This window comes from Theropithecus gelada, chromosome X (assembly GCF_003255815.1).
Source record: "Theropithecus gelada isolate Dixy chromosome X, Tgel_1.0, whole genome shotgun sequence".
Taxonomy (NCBI): domain Eukaryota; kingdom Metazoa; phylum Chordata; class Mammalia; order Primates; family Cercopithecidae; genus Theropithecus; species Theropithecus gelada.
Genome location: NC_037689.1, coordinates 6,324,478 through 6,351,121, shown reverse-complemented (window position 1 = coordinate 6,351,121; position 26,644 = coordinate 6,324,478). Strand labels below are relative to the sequence as shown.

Sequence of the window (26,644 nt, the reverse complement as noted above, 5' to 3'; positions counted from 1 at the left end):
CACCGCGCCCGGCCTGGATTTTTTTTTTTTTTTAACGGCAGCACTTTTATTTTTCCTTACACAATGACGTGTTGCTGGGGCCTAATGTTCTCACATAACAGTAGAAAACCAAAATTTGTTGTCATCTCTTTAAAGAATTGAGAATTATGTACCAAAAAAACCTTACATAAATTAAAAGGATGAATATATTTACAGGTGTAAATCCAAACCGCTTCCAACTCAAGGCAAGTAACTGTTCTTGCAGGAAAACATCAGCTAAGAAAGGAAACTGGGTCCTATAGCTTGGACTTTCCAACTCGGACAGACCAGAAGGACAGAAACAACTGGTTCAGGAGCCCTTGCCAGCCTCTAGAGAAATCCCAGAACACTCAGCCCTGACACATTAATACCCTGCACATATTGGAGACTGCTGGCCACGCAGACTCACCAAGCCACAGACTTGTCTTCCACAAGCACATTCTTACCTCAGCCACAAAGTGGCCAAACCACGTGTACTAAAGGTTGAAATCAAAGACGTGTACAGGGTATTAAACACATACCAAGGGGAACAGTTAACTTGATTATAACTTGAATAGAAAGTCAAAATCAGCAACAAGTCTACAATGCAGTGCTGATATCAGATACAAGCTTCAAGGACAAATTTCTTTGTGTGTGTGTGGTTTTTTTGTTTGTTTGTTTTTGTTTTTTGTTTTTTGTTTTTTGTTTTTTTTTTTTGAGACAGAGTCTCACCCTGTTCCTGTTGCCCAGGCTGGAGTGCAGCGGTGCAATCTCGGCTCACCACAACCTCCGCCTCCCAGGTTCAAGCGATTCTCCTGCCTCAGCCTCCCCAGTAGCTGGGATTATAGACGAATGCCACCATGCCTGGCTAATTTTTGTATTTTTAGGAGAGACGGGGTTTCACCATGTTGGCCAGGCCGGTCTCAAACTCCTGACCTTGTGATCCACCCGTCTAGGCCTCCCAAAGTGCTGGGATCACAGGCATGGGCCACCACACCTGGCCACAAATTTCTTTTTGAAGGCTTATTCCAGTTTTGTGAGGCTAGCATGAGGTTTATGCATTTGCCAGGGGCAAATTTATACTCCTGAATTAACCCATGCAGCAAACGCTGAACATCTGCTTGCAGTCCATTTAGAGGCATTTGCAGTGGAAGATGGAGGGGCCAGACTCGTCATACATAGCTAATTGCTAATCCACATCTGCTAGAAGGTGGACAGTGAGGCCAGGATGGAACCACCGATCTACACCGAGTACTTGTGCTGTGGGGGCATGATGATCTTGATCTTCATGGTGCTGGATGCCAGGGCGGTGATGCCAGGGTACATGGTGGTGCTGCCAGACAGCACTGTGTTGGCATACAGGTCTTTGCGGATGTCCACGTCATACTTCATGATGGAGTTGAAGGTGGTCTTGTGGATGCTGCAGGATTCCATGCCCAAGAAGGAAGGCTGGAACAGTGCCTGCAGACACCAGAACCACTTGTTGCCGATGGTGATGACCTGACCTGGCCGTCAGGCAGCTCGTAGCTCTTCTCCAGGGAGGAGGAGGAGGATGTGGCAGTGTCCATCTCCTGCTCAAAGTCCAGGGCGATGTGGCACAGCTTCTCGTTGATGTCGCACACAATCTCCTGCTTGGCCGTGATGGTGAAGCTCAGTGAGGATCTCCATGAAGTAGTTGGTCAGGGTCCCAGCCATCCAGATCCAGACGCAGGATGGCATGGGGGAAGGGCATGGCCCTTGTAGATGGGCACCATGTGGGTGACCCTGTCTCCAGAGTCTATGACAATGCCAGTGATGCGCCCAGAGGCTTAGAGGGACAATACAGCCTGGATGGCCACATACATGGCTGGGGTGTTCAAGGTCTCAAACATGATCTGAGTCATCTTGTCTCTGTTGGCCTTGGGATTTGGGGGGCCTCGGTCAGCAGCACTGGGTGCTTCTCTAGGGCCATGCACAGCTCGTTGTAGAGGGTGTGGTGCCAGATCTTCTCCATGTCGTCCCAGATGGTGATGATGCCATGCTCGATAGGGTACTTCAGGGTCAGGATGTTGCGCTTGCTCTGGGCCTCGAGGCCCATGTAGGAGTCCTTCTGGCCCATGCCCACCATCACCCCCTGGTGCAGGGGGGTGCCTGATGATGGAGATGATGGAGGTGAACACAGCTCCGGGGCCATCCATCCCCAACAAAGCCAGCTTTGCACATGCCAGAGCCATTGTCAATGACGAGCGTGGCGATCTCTTCTTCCATTGCAACCTGTGGAGGAGCGGGGCGGCAGAGCCATGGGAGGACATGGTGTACGGGCTGGTGGCAGCAAGTGAGTGTATTACTGGATTTTGAAGTTAACAATTAGCCAAATACTGATTTTTGATGGAAATTCATTCTGAATTATTTTCTTTTTTTTAAAAAAAAAGAAAGCATATAACAGGAGAATTACTTAATTAAATTGATTCCTTGGCTCGGTGGCTATGCCTGTAATCTCAGCACTTTGTGAGGCCGAGGTGGGTGGATCAGTTGAGGCCAGGAGTTTGAGACCAGCCTGGGCAACATGGCGAAACCCCATTTCTATTAAAAATTCAAAAATTAGCCAAGCATGGTGGTGCGTGCCTGTAGTCCCAGCTACCCAGGAGGCTGAGGCATGAGAATTGCTTGAGCCTAGGAGGCAGAGATTGCAGTGAGCCGAGATTGTGCCACTGCACTCCAGCCTGGGCAGCAGAACCAGACCCTGTCTCAAAAACAAAAAATCTGTCTAGGCTGGTCATGGTGGCTCATACCTGTAATCCCAGCACTTTGGAAGGCTGAGGCAAGTGGATCACCTGAGGTCAGGAGTTTGAGACCAACCTGGCCAACGTGGTGAAACCCCATCTCTACTAAAAATACAAAAATTAGCTGGGCATGGTGGTATATGCCTGTAATCCCAGCTACTCGGTAGGCTGAGGCAGGAGAATGACTTGAACCTGGGAGGCAGAGGTTGCAGTCAGCCTAGATTGCACCACTGTACTCCAGCCTGTGTGATAGAGTGAGACTCTGTCTCAAAAGAAAAGAAAAAAAAAATCCATACATGAGTGTAAGTAATACTTTGTGAATTTTTAGACTTTTTATTAACCACCGGAGAATATTTATTACACCTGGGTGTTTTTTTTTAAAGAATACTGTTTTTATTCTGAAATATGTAGACCGTTTTGCATATATCAGCCAGTGTCCCTTACATAATTTATTTCATGTAAATAGTTACTATTTAATCTTTCCCATGTAAATCTCAGTTCAGCCACTTAGTGGATCCAAGTCTCCAGGCAGCTGCCTTAGTCTTTCTGTGTCTCAAGTACTTCTAATCCATATTGTAGAGTGAGGTGAATTTATAGATTTCAAGATCTATAAGTTCTATAGATCTATAGATGAATTTATAGATTTCAGGATTATACCTGGGTTTTTAAAAATGTTTCAATGCAATTTATTTTAAAGCACTCTTAATGCATTTAAGTTTTATTTTTAAATGCATTAAAATTTAAATTTTTGAACATTTAAAACATTAATTTTTAACATTTAAAATTAATTTTTCTTTTTGGTAGATACTGGGTCTCTCTATGTTGCCAGAGCTAGTCTTGAACTCCTGGCCTCAAGAAATCCTCCCGCCTCAGCCTTCCAAAGTGCTGGGATAGAGGCACAAGCCACCATGCTTGGCCAAAATTAATTTTTGAGCCCAACATGGTGGCCCACACCTGTAGTCCCAGTTACTCAGGAGGCTGAGGCAAGAGGATTGCTTGAGCCCAGGAGTTTGAGTTTGTGGCGCACAATGATTGTGCCTATGAATAGCCATTGTACTCAAGCCCGGGCAATATAACTAGACCCCATCTCTAAATAATAGTAATTTTTTAGAACCTAACATGTAAATTTAATTTATACAAATATTTATTTTAAAATCTGTATTAGGGTTCTCCAGGGAAACAGAATCAATAGGATATATATGAGAGAGAGAGCTAGAGAGAGAGAAAGACAGACAAACAAAGATTCATTGTAGGGAGTCAACTCACATGATTGTGTAGGTTGACAAGTCCCAATATCTGCAAGGTGAGTTGTCAGGAGGAAGACCCAGGAGTACCAATGGTGTAGTTCCAGTTCAAAGGCTGGCAGACTCAAGACCCAGGAAGAGCTGATGTTTCCGCTTAAGTCTGAAGGGAAGAAAACGCTGATATTCTAGTTTGAAGGCAGGCAGGAGAATTCACTCTTACTTCGCGGAGGGTAATCCTTTTTGTTCTAGTCAGGCCTTCAACTGATTGGGTGAGGCCCACCCACATCAGGGAGAGCAATCTGCTTTACTCAGTCTACCAATTTAAATGTTCCTATGTTCCTATCACCCAGGAACATCCCCAAAGAAACCCCAGAATAATGTTTGACCAAATATCTGGGTACCCCAAGACCCAGTCAAGTTGACACATATAATTAACTATCACAAATCCATGCCTTGTGAACTTGGCACCCATATAACACCTCCTTAAACCATATTTAATCGTCAAATGAAGACCATAACAAGGTCATAATTCCATCTAACATGATAAAACTATTCTGCCTACAACCGAAAGCACACTAACCATTTCCCCAGCAAAAGAGGTAAAGTCCTTCACTGATGTTTACTCTTTTCTTTGATATCCTGTAACTTAAATACAATGATGTAAAGTTAACAATTCTTAAATACTATTATTTAAAGCCAATACACCTTATGTTACATGATAAGGGAATAAGAGAGGGAAGAAAACATAAGTATTTGATATATATAAACAAATATATTCATAACAAAATAAGGAGGAAATATGACAATTGCAGCCCTTGTTTCTGTAACTAGTCACATGATAACTGATATTTATAACTACCTTCTTCCGCTACCCATTCCATATTCTGTTTACCTTCAGCAAGCAACTCAGCTAGTCATAGTTCTTTACTGGTAGGGTAACCCAAACCTTCATTGCTGTAAAATCTGTTAGTAGTTCTGCCTAGATTGGGTTGTTGTCATTTTCCATTGATCTTAGTCATAAGGGATGGTAACACTAAGAGATTCTCTAGAGGATTTCCTGTATTCTAGAATACTCTTCCTTCCCTCCATTGTGGAGTAGTAGTCCAGTTTCCCCTTGGTAGACAGGATCAATCACTCCAACCAACACCAGAACTCCCTTCTTTGCCTTAAACTCTAGCTCAATGGAATCGTCGTGTCTCCTGGTGGAAGCATTCCTCCCTTTGGAACTGAAACCTCTAGGCTAGCAGACCAAAAGGTCTCTGTAACAGGAGGAGAAATTTTGCTAGTGGGTCACTAGGGTTGATGGGGACCCATTGATTTCCACCCATTGATTCATGGATCTGTGAATCCTGGCTGTGGGAGAAACAACACCATATATTAGATACAGATTCAGAGTATATAGAGACTTCTGGAGAATCTTACCCTAGCCCTGCAAGGTATTGTAACCTAGCTGGCACTGTAACTGAGTCTTCCAAAGTCCATTCCACCATTCTTTCAAGCCAGCTATTTCAGGATGGTGGGGAACATGGTGAGAGCAGTGAATTCCATGAGCATGGGCCCATTGCTGCACTTCTTTGGCTGTGAAGTTAGTTCCTTAACCAGAAGCAATGCTGTATGGAATATTATGATGGTGGATAAGGAATTCTGTAAGACCATGGATGGTAGTTTAGGCAGAAGCTTTGTGTGCATGGAAGGCAAACCAGTATCTAGAGTGTCTGTTCCAGTAAGGACAAAACATTGCTTCCTTACTGATGGAAGCAATCCAGAGTAATCAACCAGATAGCTGACAGATCTCCCCAGGAATTATGCCATATTGGAAACTCAGGGATAGTCTCTGCTGGTGGTAGATTAGACACTCAGCAGTGGTCATAGGTTGGCTTTCATGAGTGGGAGTGCATGTTGCTGAGCCCATGCATAACCTCCATCCCTGGCACCATGGCCACTTTGTTCATGAACCCATTGGGCAATGAGGGGATAGCTGGGGAAAGAGGCTAACTGGTATTCACAGAAACGATTATTCTGTCCACTTGACTCTTAAAATCCTCCTCTGCTGAGGTCACCTTTGGTGAGGATTCACATGGGACATAAATATCTTCACTTTTTTTGACCTTCCACATAAGGAAGTCTATCCATATACCTTTTCCTCAGATTTCCTTGTCACTAGTTTTCCAACATGTTCCTCCCAAGTCCCTGACCATCTAACCAGACCATTCGTCACACCCCACAAATCAGTATATGATTGCATATCTATCCCTTTCTCCTTCCAAGCAAAGTGAACAACTAGGTGCACTGCTTGGGAGTTCTACCCACTGGGAGGATTTCCTTTCACTGTCCTTCAGGGATGTCCTAGGAAGGGGTGATAGTGCTGCAGCTGTCCACTTTGGGGTGGTGCCTACATACCATGCAGAACCATCTGTAAACCAGGCCCAAGTCTTCTCTTCCTCTGTCAGCTGACTGTTGGGAACTCCCCATGAGGCCACAGGTGCAGACTGGGAGAGAGAAGACTGTGTATCAGGAGTGGAAACCATGAGCATTTGGGCCACTTCTTCATGTAGCTTGTGCCTTCAGGGCCTGCTCAGGCCCCATCATATATTTACCACTTCCATTTGGTGATGGAGCACTGGTGTGCACACCCAACTTTATGGCTTGCTGGGTCAGATAACACCCAGATCATGATGGGCAGCTCAGGTCACATGGTAACTTGGTGGCCTATGGTCAAGTGTTGTTTCTACTAAAACCCAGTAGCAGATCAAGAGCTGTTCTCAGTAGGAGAGTGGTTATCTGCAGGAGATGGCAAGTCTTTGCTCTAAAATCCTAAGGGCCTGAGCTGTGGTTCACCTATGGGGGCCTGCCAAGAGCTCCAAACAACATCCCTAAATGCCACTGTCATTTCAAGCACCACTGTCATTGGATCTGCTGGATCATATGCCTCAAGTGGCAGAGCAGCTTGTAGAACATCCTGGAGCTGTTGCAGAGCCTTCTCTTATTCTGGAGCCCACTCAAAACTAGCAGCTTTTCAGGTCGCTTCATAAATAGGCCAGAGAAACAAAGCCATATGAGTAATATGTTGCCTCCAAAATCCAAGGAGGTCCTACATATTAGTCTGTTTTCACACTGCTAATGAAGACATATCTGAGACTGGGTAATTTATAAAGGAAAGAGATTTAATTGACTCTCAGTTCCACATGGCTGAAGAGGCCTCACAATCGTAGTGGAAGGGGAATGAGGAGCAAAGTCACATCTTACATAGTGGCAGGCAAGAGCTTCTGCAGGGGAACTCCCATTGACAAAATCATCAGATCTCATGAGACTTATTTGCTACCACAGAACAGTATGGGGGAAACTGCCCCATGATTCAGTTGGCTCCACCTGGCCCCACCCTTAACACGTGGGGATGATTACAATTCAAGGTGAGATTTGGGTGGGGACACAGTCAAACCATATCACCCTACTAGGTGGTGTGCCTCATTTTTTGGTTTTAGGAGGGCCCAGATGCAACAACTTACCCTTCATTTTAGTGGGAATATCTCTGGCCAGGCACAATGGTTCATGCCGGTAATCTTAGCACTTTGGGAGGCCAAGGCAGACAGATCACTTGACCTTAAGAGTTTGAGACCAGCCTGCACAACATACCGAGACTCTGTCTCAAAAAAATTAAAAAATCAGCTGGGCATGGTGGCTCATGCCTGTAATCCCAGCACTTAGGGAGGCCGAGGCAGGCAGATTGCTTGAGGTCAGGAGTTCGAGATCAGCCTGGCTAACATGGTGAAACCCCGTCTCTACTAAAAATACAAAAATTATCTGGGCATGGTGGTACGCACCTGTAGTTCCAGTTACTTGGGAGGCCGAGGCAGGAGAATCACTTGAACCCGAGAGGCAGAGGTTGCAGTGAGCCTAGATTGTGCCACTGCACTCCAGCCTGGGCAACAAGAGTGAGACTCCATCTCAAAAAAAGCAAACAAAAAAAAAAATCAAATAGAAGGAGTATCTCAATATGCCCGACACCACTGAAGCCCTAGGAATTTCACTGAGGTAGAAGGTCCCTGGAGTTTTTTTCGGATTTATTTTCCACTCTTTGTCATGCAACTATCTTACCAATGTCTAGAGTAGGTACTAGTTCTCACTAAATCCAATCACCATAATCTCATTGATATCATGGACCAGTGTGATATCTCTTGAAAGGGAAAAATGATCAAGATGCCACTGGGTGCAGTGGCTCATGCCTGTAATCCCATCACTTTGGGAGGCCAATGCAGGAGGATTGCTTGAGCCCAGGAGTTTAAGACCAGCCTGGGCAATGTATTGAGACCCTGTCTCTACAAAAAAAATTTTAAAAATTAGCCACATGTGGTGATACATGCCTGGGGTTCTAGCTACTCGGGAAGCTAAAGAGGGAAGATTGTTTGAGCGTGGGATGTCGGGGCCGCAGTGTGCTCCGATCATGCCACTGCACTTCAGCCTGGGTAAGAGAATGAGACCCTGTCTCAAAAAAAAAAAAGATCCCTGTGAACTAAATTATGACATAGTGTTGGAGAGTTGATGTATCCCTAATGTAGGCAGTGAAGGTGTATTTCTGGCCTTTTCAAATGAAAGCAAACTGCTTCTGATGGGTTTTATGGACAGGGATGGAGAAAAGGGCATTTGCCAGATCAATAGCTGTATACCAAGTACCTGGGGATGTGTTAATTTGCTCAAGCAGTGAAACCACATCTGGCACAATGGCTGCAATTAGAGACACCACTGGGTTAAACTTAATCTAGTGTCATCCTCCAAGATCCATCTGTCTTCCACACAGGAGAAATAGGAGGGTTCAATGGGGATGTGGTGGGAATCACCACTGTAAGAGTTAAAGCGGAAAGAAACACAAAATGTGGCTTAACAGTTAAAGACAGATTTATTTTAGAGAAAATAAACCTGAGAGGGGCTTCTGGCCAATTTCAGTCAGGAGCACTTTCTCTTACAGACTAAGAGTTATATATTGGTTTTAGGGTGAGGGGGCTTATTACAAGCTTGGAATGTTTCTGTGTGGGGGAGAAGTTTTACGGTGGAGTTAAAATGTCTCTGGGCAGAGGGGAGGTTATCTTTGGGCTGACATCTTTCCGGCCAGAAGAGATTTATCTCGAGGCTGGCATCTTCCCACCCAGAGGGGGTTTATCTGAGGGCTAGCATGTCTCTGGTTGGGGAGGAGTTCGGGGTGTTTCTGGTTGGAGATGTTGTTTGTGGTTTACGGTCGTGCTGACCTTAGCCATTACGCTGATGCCCTTTGGATTTAGGCAGTTTTTTATTAAGGTGAATTTTAAAATGACAGTGCTTGTTCAAGATGGCAGTACTCCTGCTCTGTCAACCACACCTGTATCTTTCAAGTCCTTAATGTTGGCACTAATTTCTACAGTCCCCTAGGAACCTGGTATTGCTTTTGATATATTATTTTCCTAGGTAGAGGCAGTTCTATTGACTTCCACTTGACCTTTCTCACCACAATAGCCCTCACCCCACAGGTCAGACAACCAGTGTGGGATTGTCAGCTGCTGAGTATATCTGTTTCAATTACACATTTTAGAACTGGGGAAATAACCACAGCACGGGATTGGGTATCCACTTGGTCCACTGTGATATTGACATGAGCTAAAATTCCATTCATACTGTAACCTCCATAAGCCACTATTCTGATGTGATCACAGTGATATTTTGGGTCTCCTGGAGTAAATGTCAAAGCCTGTCTCCAGTAATTCCCAAAAGGTCTGATTATTTCCTTTTCCTCAATGCAGTTATCCTAGTTAAAGGCTGTAGGTACCCTTTGGTGAAGGCTGAAAGATACAGCATAGATTTTAGATAGTTTTCTGGGGTTCTTACTCAAGGAAGACTCAGTCTCCCCTTCATTCAAGGTATTCTAGGTCTCTAAGCTGGCTCAAGCCTGGAAATATTTTTTTTAATAGAACATCAAATACCAAACTAAATTTATTTTGCTAAGAGAAATTGATGAACTAAAAGAGAAATAAGTACAGTCTAAATTTTAGATATATGGGGAAAAACCCTGAGATTACTAATTATGTATCACAATCCTCTTATGTACATCCTGAAAATGATGGTATCAATATAATACGTACAGTGGATTTACATTTTAAACTTGATCTGTTACCTTTGAATATTTGTCTTACACTGAAAACAAATTCTGACATCTTCAGGAAACCAATATGAATAAGCTAAATATTGACTTAAAATAGTTAAACCCCTTAATAACTTCCTTCAAATAGTTTCTATTATTTCACTGCTTAAGTTCAGCGTTTGAATAACAAAGGTAACATAAGTACTTAAGATCTCAAAGGCCCATTACATTCTATTAATAACGACCAAACAACGTATTTACTGAAAATAGTATTTTTTCTTTGCCTTCCAGTTTTACACTTTTTAAAAACACAAAATTGGACAAGATCAAATAACTAGGTGGTAAAACACTGACTTTAAAAAATTACATCTTTAAACCCATGAGACTCATAATTCAAAGTATGGCCATTGGGGGCAACCTATAAACCTTTGACCCTTTCTTAACACTGACACTATGTGACTGACTTTTCACAAAGAAAACACAAATGCCATTAAGAAAGTGTATTTTTCCTTGACACACTCTGCAGTCTTGGTTAACAGACTCTGAGGCTCCAAACATGTAAACAGTTTATCCTGTATTATGAAAGAGCAAAGTTGTGATAGCAATATAATGAACAATAAAGTATAGTTCTCCCAAGAAAGAGCTAAAGATTGAGAAGTGCTGCATTCTTGAAGTCGGTTCAGTTTTACCCAAGCTTATTTTAGGTAATCAAAACCTAGAGCAATGAGCTTAGGTGAAACTTATTAAGGAATACTGAAAGCTAGATTTATTTGCTGCATTTATCTTCATTGTGGACAACACGATTAGAAATCCCAGAATCAGAGATGAAAGCACAGTTTTTCCTGAGATTCAATACTATGCCGGAACCCCACCCCCACCCCCTTGAAAACCAATATATTCCATTTCAGCCTTCACAGGTCGACTAATAAAAAAGTCTCATAATTCAGGCACACACTTTGGCCAAGTTTAGCCTTATCACATCTAAAAAAAATTCATGTATAAAACAAGTTTCAGTTCAAAAATATAGTTTACTTTTTAAGAAGAACCTGCAGGAAATATGAAAATAATTAAATCTGGTAGAAAGGAACTGTTACACCTGCCTGTAATTGAGGAGGCCGAGGCAGGCAGATCATTTGAGCTCAAGAGTTCGAGATCAGCCTGCCTAATGTACATTATAGTGTCATTAGGTACAGCCGTTCTCCAGGCAGCTTGTTTTACTGTTTAGACCGAGGTACTCAACACAGATTTCCTAATTCATGTTACTAAGAGGCACCCTTAAAGTGCTCCATTTCCATTGCTTGGTGCTCCAAAAACCATGCTGGCCCTGCTGCCCTGTCCTTTCAAAGAAGCATAATGGCCAGCTATTCTGGACAAAGAGCGAGATCTTTGGAGATTTTTTCTTCTAGAAGATTAAGAGATCTTTAAGACTTATAGGTTCAGACATACATTCATTACAACAGTCTAGATTGCTTCAAAATATGAAATGAGGCCGGACGCAGAGGCTCACGCCTGTAATCCCACCACTTTGGGAGGCCGAAGCGGGTGGATCACGAGGTCAGGAGATCGAGACCATCCTGGTTAACACAGCAAAACCCCATCTCTACTAAAAATAACAAAAAATTAGCTGGGCATGGTGGCAGGCGCCTGTAGTGTCAGCTACTTGGGAGGCTGAGGCAGGAGAATGGCATGAACCCAGGGGGCGGAGCTTGCAGTGAGCCGAGATAGTGCCACTGCACTCCAGCCTGGGCGACAAAGCAAGACTCCATCTCAAAAAAAAAAAAAAAAAAGAAAAGAAAAAAATATATATATATAATGAAGCTGAAATTAACTTTTACATTTAATTTTATACCTCAAATTTCTATATCACTAAGATGCCAATGTTTTAATGAAAAAGAAAATAGAGTATAAAATTCAGTATCACCTATTTGTCTCAACTACAAGTACAGTGAGTATTAAACAACAATGATAATATGGGAACGAAAACTTGTAGATTTGCCCAAATTAACTTTATTTCTCCAAATTTGAGGTGTATGGCAAGCTGAATGTTTGTTCTCTCTGCAATTGTTAGTTACATTATCAGCTTAACACTTTCAAACACTGCGGGAGGCATTTCTCTGTTCACACAGACTTAAGCACATATATACTGAGCTGTAAATAGTTTGCCTTCCACGTTTGGTCTCTATTGGACTGAACGAAGGGGGGCGAACATGGGAATAAAATACAAGAGACAAAAGAGTATATTTGGAAGAAGGGGTCAGGGGGTACCTTGCCTCTAGTGGACAAGGGCCCTGAGCTTTACACAGCCCTCCATATTTATTAGGCAAAAGAACGAAATAGCGGGGTGATGGGGGTGTGATTGTCGGGTGTCAGTCGGCCGTTTGAACTACACACACCCAGGGCAGTGGGGCCAGCACAAGCTGGGGCCAAAACAAGCTGCTTGGAGAACAGCAGGCTTTGAACTACATCCTTTAAATAGGCGCTAGTTTTCTCCGTAGGTAACTTCAAAGAGCCATCAGGGAGTGATGTCCCTCAGCAAACCTTTTGGTGGCAGGACAATGTGAGTTTGCCCACATCCTGCATTCATGATAAACAGTTTGCTGTTTGATCATATAGCCTCCAGTGAAATGCTGAGTTGGTTACATCCCACGGGCCTTCAGCTCCCTGCATATCCCCCTTTTTGTTTATGTGTTAATGGAAAGAATATAAGTCCAGGCTGGGCAGCTCTTATTATCCAATTGGTGGTCCATCAAATTTTGCAGAAAATGTAGCATTAGAGCTGTGTCGTGACTCTTATCGGCCCTCTCTCTGTCTTTGCACTCAGGCTCAGCTGGCTCATGGCTCGTACCAGAGGGACCAGGCCCATGGTTGGCCATCCTGGGTTCCTCCAGTCTCCCGTTCCATGGTTGCATGCACAGTTTGTCCATCTCCTGTAAACACACAAGCATACCATCTTCCCCAGATCAGTAAATCCACCAGACCTTTCCATTGTCCTTCTTTTGGGGATTTCCATAACACTTTCGGATAAACTTTCCTCTTCCTCTAACACTTGCCAGTGTCTTTTTGCTGGAGTCTTACCATTCGTACCAGGAGTCAATAAATTTACAGTAAATAAAGCTAAATGTAGTTTTGATTGAGGTGGTAGTTGGCCTCATATGCCCCCTTTTGTCTTTTCAACATGCGTTGTAATGTTTGATGTGCCTGCTCTATGCCTTGTCCTCTAGGATTATAAGGAATTCCTGTTTTATGGGTTATAGCCCAAAGCTGTAAGAAATTTTGAAAAGCATGACTAGTATAAGCGGGTCCACTGTTAGCTTTTAATTGTTTAGGAATTCCCATATAAGCAAATAATGACAGACAATGTTGCTGTACATGACCAGCTGTCTCACCTATTTGGCATGTAGCATGCAGCATATGAGAATAAGTGTCTATAGTCACATGAACATAGCTAAGCTTGCCAAAGGTTGCTATGTGTGTAACATCCATTTGCCAAATTTCATCGGGAGCCAAACCTCGTGGGTTACAGCCTTCTACAGGTGTGGCTCCAGGGAGATGCTGGCAAATAGGACAGGCTTGTATTATATAGCCCTAGCTTGACTGCGAGATAAATGGAACATGCGAGTAAGGGCGGAAGTATTTTGGTGCAGAAGTGCATGAGACGCTTGAGCTTGCTGAAACACAGAACCAATTAGTTTGTCTGCTTTCTCATTACTTAGAGATAGTGGCCGTTGTATGTGAGAGTGAATATGAGAGGCCGGGCGCGGTGGCTCAAGCCTGTAATCCCAGTGCTTTGGGAGGCCGAGACCGGTGGATCACGAGGTCAGGAGATCGAGACCATCCTGGCTAACACGGTGAAACCCCCGTCTCTACTAAAAAAATACAAAAAAAAACTAGCCGTGCGAGGTGGCGGGCGCCTGTAGTCCCAGCTACTCGGGAGGCTGAGGCAGGAGAATGGCCTGAACCCGGGAGGCGGGGCTTGCAGTGAGCTGAGATCGCGCCACTGCACTCCAGCCTGGGCAACAGAGCGAGACTCCATCTCAGAAAAAAAAAAAAAAGAGAGTGAATATGAGAAATATGAAAAGGAGCTGTACGAGAACAAATAATTTATTGAAGTCTTAAAAATAAATTAAGCAGTTCAGGGTCTAGTGTACTTCTCATTGTAGCAGTTTTTATGCAACTGGCTACATTTATAACCTAAGCTGAATCACAGACAATGTTGATAGGATCTGAAGCTGTGAGCTGTAAAACCTGAATGACTGCAATTAGCTTTGAGCGTTGAGCAGAAACCCCAGAGGTCATTATTGTTTTTGGACCTTTTTGGAACAACAAATACTGGTGAATTTTAGGGACTTTTCTATATGTTCTGCATTTAATTGCTCTTTTACCAACAGATGAAGTTGATCTAGTGTCTTATGTGTTAGGGGCCATTGATCCACCCACACAGGTTTGTCACTAAGCCATGCTAATGGTAAGGCAGTGGGCAGAGGAGAACTATCATGATCCCTATCAGAAATCCTGACATTCTAGCCCTTTTTTATTTGTTTTTCCAGTTACTGATATTGGGTTAGGATTTCATTGTAGAAATTTTCTTAAACCTTTTTCCTTTTGATATCCCATGTCTTTCAACGTTTTAAATCCTGGGTTATTAAAGTTTTCATTTGTAAGTCTCATATCCCATGCTGTAAGTAAGTCTCGACCCCATAAATTAATAGCTATATTTGCAACATAAGGCTGAAAAGTGTATGACTGTCCATCTGGACCAAAACAAGATAAAATCTCAGCACTTTGTTGAACACTTTGAGCTGTTCCTATACCCACTAGGGACATAGAAGTTAATTGTAAGGGCCAGGATGGGGGCCAATTGTCTTTAAATATTACTGATACATCAGCTCCCGTATTCATAAGCCCATAAAATTTCTTTTCTTTAATTTGTACTACACAGATGGGTCTATTAGAGGCTATGGGTTAGGATAGACAGATTTCCTGTATAGTTGTGCTCCCAAATCCTTTATTTCCTCGTTTCTCCTTTTGTGGAGAAGGGTGTAATTTGCAGGGAATAAGCAATAATCAGCAATATATTCTCCTGGTTCCAAACCCCAAAGATTTTGTGACATTAAAACTACTTGAATTTCTCCTTCATAATCGGAGTCCATCACTTCTGGGACTACAGTGATGCCTTGCAAGTTAAGATGGCTTTTGCCTAAAATTAGTCCCATGTATCCTGTTGGTAAAGGTCCCCAAATACCAGTGGGAACTTTGATAGGTTTGTCTCCACCAACTAATGTGATTTTTTCCTCTGGTGGGTAGATTTAATTCTACGCTTCCTGGTGTTTCTGGGGTGAGGGAATCAATGTGCCTCCGGGAACCCATTCCTGAAACGGGGTTGAGATCTGTACTGGGAATGCCCTCATTGTTTGTGGGGCCCGGGTTCAGGGCCCGGGTTCAGGCCCCTGTCTCATTTCCTGGCAGGGGGGGTGCCATTTTGATGAAATTTTGAGCAGCACTGATTAGTCCAGTGATTTCCTTTGTTACAGCGAGGACAAAGTCCTCCAGTGGGGTTTTTTCCAGTGGGGTTGGGGGGTGGGGGGTAACAGCATTGTAAGGTCCTTTCTGTCCTGAGATCTGGCAACATTCCTTTTTAAAATGTCCAGTCTTTCCACAATTATAACATTTTCCCATTTTAGGGTTTCACCCTTGGCTTCTTTTAGATTTGTCAACTGCTAGATTAGCCATTGCTTGCGCTAACATTGCAGACCGATGAAGCTCAGTTCCTACATCCTGACAAGCTCTGAGAAAATTTCCTAAGTTTTTTGTACACCTCCCTGGTGCCAGTGCATGTTTGCATTCTCAAAAGCTAGAGTTAAGGTTAGCCACGGTATGAGGAATCTGATGCTTCACTGCCTCTTGTAATCTTGCAAGAAATTGCGCATAGGGTTCCTGTGAGCCTTGCATAATATGTAAAAAGGATTGTACTGGGACTCCCTCTTCAGGAATTGTGGCCCAGGCTTATTTAGCAGCCTGTGCACACTGCTGATAAGCAGTTAACGTTCCAGGTCTGAGTAAGGGCCATTACCTAACAGCATATCCTCTGTAATGTCTCCGTGTCCAGCAACACGGTTCTGTCTAGCCTGGTTTGCACACACTTTTTGTCAATTTAAATTCCATGTCAGATATGCACTCACAGACACACAAGTTCACGCCAAGTGTTTCACATCAAAGGGCAAAAGACGCATAGCACCAAACACAGCTTCTAGCAATCCTAAGGTGAATGGGCTTTGTACGCCATTATTTACCACCCTCACTTTTAATTCCTTTAACAACTTAAACTCTAGTGGAGTGTGTTCATGAATAACCTGCTGTGGATTATTTGGATCAGGCCTTACAGAAATAGGAAAAGGGCAAGGTCCTAAGGGCTCTCCAGCTATGGCAGAAGACGGTAAAATTCTTTGTATTGGGCTATTTCTGCTACCAAAGGAGGCAGTACAGATGTTTCTGCAATTGGAGGAGGTGGTATAGGCCAATTTGTATCCTCCCTCTCCTGTTTTTCATTTTCAATTGGAGCTGTAGGTGGGACAACAGATTCTTTCAGATTTTTAGACTTAGCCTGCTGTCCAGCAAAATAATAAGGAGATAATGGCAGAAGTACAGTACGAATTAAACTCCAAGGGGAGAAAACAGAAGAATCAACTTTAAGACCTTTTGGATGAGCCTGTTTTAATCCTTCTCCTGTCCTATCCCAATTTTCCACATCGAGAGTGCCTGCCTGTGGAAACCATGGGTTATGTGTAATAACCTTTTGTGGCTTCTGCAGGAGGTTAGTGTCTGCGAATTAACCTGAGCTCTAGACTGTCTCAACAGAACTTTAAGCAACTGCACATAATGTTTTTCTTTAATAGACAAATTCTTCCCCTTGTTACCCTGATTCAGAAAACTTTCCGTTCCCAGTACTTCTTTAAAGCACTGCTCCCAGTACCTCTTTATGGCACTGACCTTATATCCACTGCCGACAGACTCGTCCCGGGGTCCCCGTTTGCCTTGTCAAATTCAGTTCCTCTGCTCCAGCAGACCTTCTTCGTTCACGTCCTCGAAGTCCCTGTTCTGGGGCGCCACTATGCCGCTGACCTATTGGACTGAACAAAGCGGGGCAAACGCGGGAATAAAAGACAAGAGACAAAAGAGTATATTTGGAAGAAGGGGTCGGGGGTACCTTGCCTCTGGTGGACAAGGGCTCTGATCTTTACACAGCCCTCCGTATTTATTAGGCAAAAGAGATAGAAATGGGGGTGGGAGGGTGATTTTCAGGTAATTGTCAGTTGGCTGTTTGGTTCACAGCAGGCTTTCGAGACTGCATCCTTTGAACAATAGGCGCTAATTTTCTCAGTAGATAACTTCAAGGAGCCTGGCATTACCAGGGAGTAATGTCCGTCAGCAAACCTTTTGGTGGCGGGGCAATGTGAGTTTGCCCACATCCTGCATTCATGATAAACTGTTTGTTTTCTGATCATATAGCCTCCAGCGGAATGCCAAGTTGGTCACGTCCCACGGGCCTTCGGCTCCCTGCAATTTTATACCTTAAATGTCTATATCACTAAGATGCCAATGTTTTAATGAAAAAGAAAATAGAGTATAAAATTCAGTATCACTTATTTGTCTCAACTACAAGTACAGTGAGTATTAAACGACGACAATACAGTAATGAAAACAGAACTTGTAGATTTGCCCAAATTAACTCTGTTTTTCCAAATTTGAGGTGTATGGCAAGTTGAATGTTTGTTCTTTCAGCAATTGTTAGTTACATTATCAGCTTAACATTTTCAAACACTGCGGGAGGCATTTCTCTGTTCACATAGACTTAAGTACATATATACTGAGCTGTAAATAGTTTGCCTTCCATGTTTGGTCTCTAAGCACTAAATAGGTAGACTTCAAATCAGTCTATGTTACCCAGTGACCCTCTCTTCAGAGGCATCAGTAATGCATTTGGCAAATGTCTCGAAACATGAATTGTAAATTGACATAGGTACAACCTTGATTGTAAGAGTCCCAAATACGTATTTTTAAAAATGTTAACCTTAAGGGGGAAAATTATAATCATCATCAGCTCTATTTCCTGAAAATTCATCTCTGCAAGTCACAGCTCCATATTTACATACAGTTCTGACCCTCTTTTTGGCTGGGCTATGGTCAATAGAATCTGAAGATATATCTCCAGAACCTTTCATTTGATAATCAAAAGTCAACTCTTCTCCAGCATTTTTGGTTCTCGTGGAAAACAGTGCTATTCAGGGAAGACGAGTATTGTTGTAGGAGTTATTAAGAAATTATTTTAGGCAGATAGAGAGTAAAAGGGTCCTTGGGAAGTTTTCGTTTTTTAAAGCATCTCCGGAAAAGTTTCTTGTAAAGCCCCGGCTCTTAGAGCCAGGCTGTAAACCCAACTCCTCCCAAAGTTGGTTCAGCCTATGCCCAGTGATTGGCAAGGACAGCTTGTGAGCTGGAAACAAAATGAAGTTGTTTGGGTCGGATCTCTTTCACTGTCTCACTCACAATTTTGCAACGACAGTTTCAAAAGCTACCTATCACTCCTTTGAAAATACCTTGTACACTGGCGGTTAAGTCATAACCTAATTAAGGCTCATTGGTTTCACCTCTGAGGTTACTCTTGGTAAAGTTCAAAAGCCAAACATCTTAACTGCTTGGCGTGGCTGAAGTCAAGTAAGTAACAAGGGATTTTAAAAGATCTTCTTAAAGAGCGTTTAGCTTAATTAAAAGTGAATATTCAAGTTTTAGGTATATTTAAAAGGCCTTTATGTTTTTCTTTTCTTGGATCTTGTTTTCTGGAAGAAGAAGGTTCTTCTCAGTTGGCTGAATTATTTTTCTCCTTTTTTTTTTTTTGTCTTGCCATTCTTAATACATGCATTAAAGGCCCTGAGATAACTTCTGGTAGCATGGGACTCCTTGGGAAAAACAGAGGAGGTGCCACAGACCCCGTTTTAGGGAAAACCCTGTTTTCCTCATGAAACCCCAGGAATTAAAAGCAAATAGATCCCTCTCAAAATCAAAAGCTCTGTTCTGTTTTGCATTGTGTTATCTGATGGTTTTGAGTTTTGCGGTATCAGAAATTACTCCGCATTGTAAGAGAGCTTTGGTGTATAATAACTAGGTAAAAAATACACTGTAAGGGATGGCTAATAATAGTTATAAATCAGAAAAGCATGCTCTTGGCCACCTGAAAAATAAGGAGACATCCCCACCCCCCACTGGGAGATGAGACTCCCATCAGGGATGGGCTAATTACAAAATAAGCCAGTTGACTTTGGGTTGCCTTGCAATGAAATGCATGGTAGAAGCACTACACTGTCTTCTCCCATAGTATCTATATGGTCTTTTCATAAACTAAGCATTGAAATAAAAGCATAGCAAGGAGGTCTTAAAACACTACTCTGCCTTTTAGTAAAAGGGTTATAAAAAGTTTGTAGAAATTTCACTTCATGGCCAAGTTGGTTAGGATTAGATAGAATGATCTATAAGGTTTTATTTAAACCAATTAGGGTTAACATTAACAAACTAATACAAGGGTAAAACTTGGCTTTAAACAGGATTTCCGTGTCATAGTAAAGGCTAATAAAATGTTTTTGCCTTTCAAGTCATCATTTTGGCAAAATAATTTATGGCAGTCTGGGAATTGTCCTTGCTAATGCCTGGCTTTTTGGATGGTTCATAGGGCCTCTGAAACATTTTTAAAAAGAGGTAAACAGGATTATTTGGCATGTTTAGTCACATGAGATTGCCAAAATGATGTCCAATCTTCTTTAAGTTATATTTTGGTGAATAATACTAATATATGTTCAAAAATTGTACGGGATTTCTAAAATTCTAATGTCTTAAGTATATGCTATCAATCATAATTAAAGGTAAAGTTATTGTAAACCATGGATATACACAAATTTCTTTTGTCAGTCATGTTTTTAATTGTAACTACCCCGGAAATGTTGCCATTCGCAGACAATTGTCTTGTTTTGTTCCTTCTTAAAAGACAGTTTATAATGAGGCTATATTAAGAACTTTAACAGGTTTTCTCAAATGCAGGTTTTTAATAGCTTTACAGATTGTAACATTGGAATAGAGAAAGAACATAGGAAACTTTTAAAGAACTGACATGGTCACAAATATCAAGCAAAACAAGAGTTAACTAAATGAGCTGCACTCAGAAAGTTAAAGCAAGCCTTTTATCTTTTGCTTGGAATACTGCTGATCCTTGTTTTGTTTTTCAGAGTCAAGGAGAAACTTATTTTAAACTATTCATGGCCTTTAATAATTGAGTAAGGTATACTCCTATGAACAAAATTTAGAGCATGTTTATTTCTCTGCCTGGTTCCTCTGGAATTTGGAAACTATCTGTGAGTACTCTTAACTTATGGCAATATAGTTGTTTGCATCGGTGCAATAAGAATCCATTTTTCTTTATCAGCGGGACATAATTGGAAAAACTGGTTATTTTACCAAGGCTTTAACTGAAAGGGTGTGTTTCTCTTTAAGGAATCAAGCTTGACATGCAGAGCCAATAAAAACCCCTTGGGGAGAACTGGCCTCATACCTTGTCTACACAGTCCCTGCACAGGGTTCCTAACCTGTGGTCAGTAAAGAATGTCACTTTCTAACAGGTCTGGAAGCTCCGAGTTTATCTTGGGACCTCAAGAGGAGAGGATCACCCAGTCCACAGGTGTTTGAGGATACAAACCCATTGCTAGGCTCGGCTTTAAAAGTCTTATCTGAAATTCCTTGTGAAACAGTTTCATCAAAGCCAATCCAAAAGGCCTATGTAGAAATAACCATTCTTGCTGCACTTTATGCAAATAATCAGGCCAAATATAAGACTACAGTTTATTCACAATTTGTTTTTACCAAAAATGAGGACTAGAGAGAAAAATGGTGCTCCAAAGCTTATCATACATTTGTCATTAAGTCCTAGTCTCATTAATTGTTTTCAAGCTTTTCGTCTACATTTTAGACTAACCCTGCTTATTCCTGTGAATCAAGTGGTGATCTCCTGCAGCTTGGAAGAAAAAATAAGGGATGGGTAATGTAAAAATCCGGATCAATATACTGGTTCTGGGCAATTATCCTGCAAATTCTGCCAGGTAATAAAAGTGGGTAGGGTGCCCATAACCCGGAGGTTTCTTTGTTTAGGAAAATAAAAGAAAGAAACTTCATAGACCTCCCCAAAGGGGAATTCTATATCTTGACAAGTAAAATTTTAGATGAAAATTATCTACCACACCACACTTATGGAAATTGTTATACTCACTCTATTATTTGCAAAAGGGTTATACACAGTAGCACCTTCTAACTGAAATATTAAACAGAGTTTCCATCGCTGTCGTATTTTGCTTAATTATTATCCTTATAGCAGAGATAATAGTTACTAACAAAAAGGAAGCATGAAAGTTTTACTATCACTGAGTCTGGTAGGACTTTTTATTGGGTTTAGTGACGCAGTTTTAAATGAAACATGCTGCTTTTGGATTTATACCTCTAGTAAAGGAAAATTTACAGGTACTTAAAAATCAAATCAAAATTATTGACAGGCTCAGGGAAAATGCCGGCTTCAGCCTCAAGTGGCTACAAACCCTCTTTAAGAAATTCCAGTCTTCTTTATGGAATTGGTTAACCCCTTTATTAAGCCCTCTCTTGCTTATATGTCTTGTATTGATATTTGGACCCTGTATACACAATACTATAACTCAAATTGTTTCTTCTCGCCTAGAAGCAATCAAACTCCAAATGGTGCTGTAAACTGAACCACACATAGACAGGCCATTCTTCCGAGGACCCTTAGATCAATCCCAGGAGGAGCCCTAGCTGCTGTTCCCCATTTGACGCCCCTTTTCAGCAGGAAGTAGCCAGAAGGAGTCGCCGCCCAAAATCCCCTAACAGCAGTTAGTGTGGTGTCTCCACAGGGAGTAATGTTGTAGGAGTTATTAAGAAATTATTTTAGGCAGATAGAGAGGAAAAGGGGTCCTTGGGAAGTTTTTGTTTTTTAAAGCATCTCTGGAAAAGTTTCTTATAAAGCCCTGGCTCTTAGAGCCAGGCTGGCAACCTTTGATATGCAAATGTAAGCCATTAGAAACTGGGTCCACCCAGGCCTGGCGTGGTGGCTCACGCCTGTAATCCCAACACTTTGGGAGGCCTAGGCAGATGGATCACCTGAGGTCAGGAGTTCGAGACCAGCCTGGCCAACATGGTGAAACCCTGCCTCTATTAAAAATACAAAAAGTTAGCCAGGTGTGCTGCTGCATGTCTGTAATCCCAGCTACTCGGGAGGCTGAGGCAGGAGAATCACTTGAACCCAGGAGGCGGAGGTTGCAGTGAGCTAAGATCATGCCACTGCACTCCAGCCTGGGCAACAGAGCAAGACTGTCAAAAAAAAAAAAAAAAAAAAAAACTAGCCAGGCGTGGTAGCACATCTATAGTCCCAGCTACTTGGGAGGCTGAGATGGGAGGATCACCCTCAACTGGGGATCGCACCACTGCACTCCAGCCTGGGTGACAGACTGAGACCCTGTCAAATAAATAATGTATATATGTATATATGTATGTGTGTATGTTAACCTCATCCTAAAACATCCTCACACAACATCCAGAATAATGTTTGACCAAATATCTGGGCACCAATGGCACATTCGAGTTGACACATAAAATTAACCCTCACAATACCATACTGTACAACTTTTGGAGTAAAGCTGGAATGTCATCGCATTTCTAAGACTAACTCAGTGTCCACAAATGATGCTTAAGTCATGAGGATCATCTCAGATTTAGATTTGGATGCCTGACAAGCCCTCACTCTTCAGCCTAAATGTCTGATTTGCATGGAAAATTATCAAGAGACGCAACAATGCCAAGCAGACTATTCCAGGTCAAAATCGTCAAATTAATAATTCATAAATTATTGTATGTTTTGAAGGTATCACAAAGTTAAAGAAAAGTTGCAAGAACAGTACAGATAACTTTTTTCCGGAACCATTTGAGAGTAGGTTGCAGACCTGGTGCCCCATCATTTCTGAATATTTTAGCGTACATTTTCTATAAACGACTTTTTCCAGCATAACCACAATGCACCCATCAATGTCATGAAATTAATGTTGGTACATTACTACCACCTAGTCCTCTGACCCTATTCAAATTACACCAATTATAATAATTTCTCATAATTTATAGCAAAATGATCCAAACTAGGAGCATGCATTGCATTTTTATGAATGTTTTAAAACAATTAAGTCTGTGTAGTGAGTGAAGCCACAGTGATAGGAAGATGTAAAGGCTTTGCATCTAGAATTTGCTCTGAAAACCCTGAGATTCAAGTAATAAATTATTTCATTTACTGTTTTACACAGAGAAGCCCTCATTTGTAAGAGTTTGCCTTTCTATCTGATTTCCACAGGAAATGATACTATCAATATCATACTCAGAATCTAATTACATACAAGGCACTAACCTCTCACCTGTTTTCAGTTTTGTGTAAAGACAAGGGATCAAAACATCCCTCTCTGCTATTTCATACTTAAGTGTGGGAGCTGATCCAAAGGAAGAACAGTTTCAAAAGTTTGTGAGCAAAAAAATTTAAAAGGTGAAGATTTTTTCCTTGAATGATTCTCACCTGGCAGATCTATGGAAAGATTAGCTAATCTTTGGATCTATGGAAAGATTAGCTAACTTTTTGGATCCCTGAATATAGTTAATAGAAATTTGGAAGGACCATGTCAAAATTAACTAATGTGAACTGACAAAGATTTGGGGTTCAAAGCAAAAATTAAACTTTGGAAAAGTGGGCAAGTACTTAATCAGAAACAAAAAAAAAGGAAAGGTTAGGTGAAAATGGTTTCCAGGTGCTGTTGCTATTATAGTTTGAATCATAAAGAAAAGTTATTAAAAGTCTGCTGTAACAAACCATCATAGACTGGGTGACTTATAAAGAACAAAAATGTATTTCTCACAGTTCCAGAGGCTGGGAAGTCTAAGATTAAGGCATCGGCAGATTCAGTGTCTGGTGAGGGCCCACTTTCTGGTTCACAGATGGCACCTTCTCACTGTCTCCCCATGTGGTGGAAGGGGCAAGGGGTCTGTCTGTCTTGGTACTCTTTTATTAAGGGCACTAATCCCATCCATGGGGCTCCACCTTCATGACCTATTCACCTCCCAAAGGCCCTACCTGCAGATACCATCGTATGGGGGATTTGATTTCAACCTGTGAATTTGGGGGAAGAGGGACAAACATTCGTTTTGTAGCAAAAGGAGTAGAGTAACATCTGCAAATAACTGGAGGAACGAATTGTTCTTTTAAAACTATTAAATTGTTCAACGGGACTTAAATGATTTCAGGAATGAAATGGAAATTCTGGTAATGGGTGGAAACATAGGTAAATTCTCCTTTTCCATTTACCACCACCTGTCTGAACAGCAATCATTTCTCATTAAGAGTCAAGAATTTGAAGAGATCATGAATAAAAAGTCTTAATCAGAAATGGTGTATAGCTGCTTCCAGCATAAAACCTTATATAAAATGCATATTCACAGAAGGTGCTCAAGTATGTCATGAAAAATATGAAGTTTATTTAAATATTTATACAAATTAAAGATTTACTGTGTTCTCTAACAGTGCATATTTTCTTTTTTGTAATAACTAGATGAAATAAATACAAAGTAACACATTTTTACCAAGCCCCCTTCCCATCCGTCTCATCACCCTCAAACTCCCTCCAAATAGAGTCAGAGAAACAGCCAGAGGGATGTCTCCACTGAGACACAGGGAGGACTTGCACCCAGGCAGTTCAGCAGTTCCTGGGCGGGTGGCCTTCCCCATCTGAGTACCCCTCAATGTGCCTGCTCCTCCTGGGATCCTTTCTGCTCCCTTGGGCCTCTGCTTTTGGTCTGCAATGGTTGGTTATGTAGAGGGATCGGTATTGGGGTTGTCCTAAGCCAGGCTACAGGTTGAGCAGGTAGCCACATAGGCCACATAGCAGGACAGGCCCAGCTGGGGACTCTGATATCTGCAGTTAGGGGTGGCAGGAAGTAATGGATGCACAGGCGCTGACTCGGCCTGATCTTAAGCCTTAGTCTAGGGGAAAGGTCTGGGTGTTTGCCTGCCTTCCTATTTGGAGCTGATCCCAGGACCAAACAGGATGCCATCGTGCAAGGGCAGGGAGATGAAGGGAGGCCCTCAGAAGAGAATGAGGCCTGAATGCCAGGTAAAGGGCAGGAAGGGGCTCAATCCCAGCAGCACCTCCTGGTGGTAGTTGGGGAAATAAAATGGCCAGAGAGGAGACTGTCCCTGAAGGCATCTCCAGAGCTTGAGTCCCTCCGCAGCCAATCTGATCTCCTAAACCCCTCTGAACTAGGTCCCCTTCTCCACTTAACCTGCCTCCTCAAGAAAGATAGGATGGGGCTGGGCACAGTGTGGCTCACGGCTGTAATCCTAGCACTTTAGGAGGCCGAGGTAGGTGGATCACCTGAGGTCAGGAGTTTGAGACCAGTCTGGCAAACATGGCGAAACCCCGTCTCTACTAAAAATACAAAATTAGCTGGGCGTGGTGGCACACGCCTGTAATCCCAGCTACTCGGGAGGCTGAGGCAGTAGAATCACTTGAACCTGGGAGGCGGAGATTGCATTGAGCCGAGAACGCGCCATTGCACTCCAGCCTGGGCAACAAGAGTAAAACTCCATCTCAGGGAAAAAAAAAAAAAAAAAAGTGTAGTATTGGCACAAGGATAGAAAAACGAATCTGGCCGGGCGCAGTGGCTCATGCCTGTAATCCCAGCACTTCGGGAGGCCGAGGCGGGTGGATTACCTGAGGTCAGGAACTCAAGACCAGCCTGGCCAACATGGTGAAACTCCGACTCTACTAAAACTACAAAAATTAGCCAGGTGTGATGGCAGGTGCCTGTAATCCCAGCTACTTGGGAGGCTGAGGCAGGAGAATTGCTTGAACCCGGGAAGCAGAGGTTGCCGTGAGCTGAGATTGTGCCACTGCACTCCAGCCTGGGTGACAGAGCGAGACTCCGTCACAAAAAAGAAAAAAGAAAAGAAGGATGAATCCGTGCATATTCGCATACTTGATTTATCAAAAATGTGTCTCTGTAGAGCCATGGGAGCAGGGCAGTCTTTCCAACAAATGGTGCTGGGACAATTGGGTGCCCAGTTAAAAAAACTAAAAATAAATTGGGTATTTACTTCACATTATGTATTTTTTTAAAATCAAATAATTCCCAGGTAGATTATAGACCTAAGTGTGAAAAGCAAAGAAAGTAACAAAGAAGTATATTCTTGACATTAGAATAGTAAAAGATTTCTTTTTTAAAAAATAGAGATGGGGGGTCTTGCTACATTGCCCAGGCTGGTCTCAAACTCCTGGCCTCAATCCTCCCACCTTGGCTTCCTAAAGTCCTGGGATTACAGGCATGAGCCACCACGCTGGGCCTGGGATGGTAAAAGACTTATTAAACAAAACACCAAAAGTACAAAGCATGAAAGGGAAGGACTG

At 42.4% G+C, this 26,644-nt stretch overlaps 1 pseudogene; it reads right to left on the bottom strand.

The window, feature by feature from the left end:
- Positions 1-1,129: 1,129 nt before the first annotated feature.
- On the bottom strand, positions 1,130-2,244 carry LOC112616289 (annotated as a pseudogene).
- Between the last annotated feature and the right edge of the window lie 24,400 nt (positions 2,245-26,644).